Source organism: Panthera uncia, chromosome F1 (genome assembly GCF_023721935.1).
Source record: "Panthera uncia isolate 11264 chromosome F1, Puncia_PCG_1.0, whole genome shotgun sequence".
Taxonomy (NCBI): Eukaryota; Metazoa; Chordata; class Mammalia; order Carnivora; family Felidae; genus Panthera; species Panthera uncia.
In genome coordinates, this window is record NC_064813.1 from 63,673,500 (window position 1) to 63,675,500 (window position 2,001).

The following is a 2,001-nucleotide window of genomic DNA, read 5'->3' on the forward strand; positions in this document are numbered from 1 at the left end:
TGGTTTTGTTTCAGAATGCGAAATTTGTTTAACATTAAAATGATCCAATAACGTATTTCCTCAAACTGTTTAAAGGGGAAAAGTCATGTGATTATTTCAATAGCTGCCAAAAAGGCATTTTTAAAATTGAGTGTCTACTTATAAGAAGAACCCTGAACCAACTAAGAATAAAAGATTTTCTTTAAGCTCGTAAAGCATGTGTACAGAAGTTCAGCCAACATACACTTCGTGGTAAGATACTAAAGGATTCTCTGTGAGATTGGGAATGAGATAAGGGTGACTGCTTTATCCACCTCCTTCAACATTGAACTGTACGTCCTAGCCAACCCAGTAAGCCACGAAAAAGAAATTAAAGATATAAGGATTGAGAAGGAAGAAACTCTTTACAGATGATGTGCTTGTGCACACAGAAAATCCAAAAGAACCTACTGATAAATTAAACATTATTAAGAGAGTTTAGCAAGCTTTCTGGTACAAAATTTATAGAAATCCATTGAATTTCTGTACTTCAGCAAACTGATAGCAAATTAAAGAGGCTGTCATTTATAGTAGCTTAAAAATATCAAGTACGTAGGAATAAAGGCCTTCACCAAGAAAATTACAAAACCTTAATGAGGAACACTAAAGAGAACTGAAGTAATGGAACAATGGACCCCACTGATGAGTTGGAAGATCTAAGATTATGAAGATTCCAATTCATCAGAAATCTATGAGTTCCTAGATCTGTGGTTGACAAATCAGTCGAGTTCAATCAGAATCTCCGATGGATTGCTGTTGGTTGGTTGGTAGCTTCATAACTGATCCTAAAATTTATATGAATGTACTAAGATCTGAGAGAAGCCAAAACACTCTTGAAGAACAGATGATTGGCCTTTCAAATATTATTACTTATTAGGCACCAGTCATTAAGAAGGTGTGGTGTTGGCACAGAGGTGAAGAGTCACACTCGTGGAAGAAGACAGAGCTCTGAAATATGGGAACTCTTCATGCCAGGGCTGGCACTGTAGGTTGGTGGATTAGTCAATGATCTTGGAATTATTGCCTGTCTGTATGGGGGGAAATGAAATTAGATCGCACCATAAAAACATTAATTTCAAATGTATTAAAAAACCTAGGAAGAAGCAAAACGCCCTATGAAACGTTTAGCAGATCATATATGAGAATGTTTATAAAGCTCTGGGTAAGAGATACAAAACATAAAGGAAAATAATGATACATTCTGTTACATAAACATTAACTTCCATGTTTCAAAATAAAGTACAAGAAAAAGGGGCGGGAACAAGTAAATATATATATTAAAAAACCACAAATAAAACACTAGTATCTAGAGTATCTAGAGTTTGAAACACCAAAAAGGGAAAAAAAAAAAAAGATCAGCTTAATATAATGATAGATTTAGCAAGTGTATAGGAATCCCACATTAGGGGACGCACAGATGGCATGTGAACAGATTTTTAACGTCATTAGTAGCCAGGGGAAAATAGACCGCAGACCACAATTTCACACCGATCAGGCTGCGAAAAAGTCAAAGCTATCACAAATAAAGAGCACTGGAGGTTCTGGTTCCCTGCTGGAAGGAGAGTGAGTTGACACAATCATTTTGGAAAACAGTTTGACATTACCTGTTCAAGTTGCAAACCAACGGCCCTATAGGTGCCAGCCATTCCACCATTAGAATTTAATCCAGAACAACTAAAGACACACAAAGTTAAAACAGCTTTGTTTATAATAGGGGAAGCAAAACAAACAACAACCCTGAAAAAACCAAACGTTGTTGAGAAGCAGAAAGGATAAAGTAAACCCTACAATATATTATGGAACAGCAAACGAATTAATTATAAAACAGGGGTGCGCAAACACAGCCCAGGGGCCAGTGGTCTGTTTTGTAAATAAAGCTTTATTGGGACCCAGTCACACCCACTTGTCTACATGTTGTGTAAATTGCATTCACGCTGTGGCAGTGAAACTGAGTAGCTTCAGCAGGAGACTGTATGGCTCACA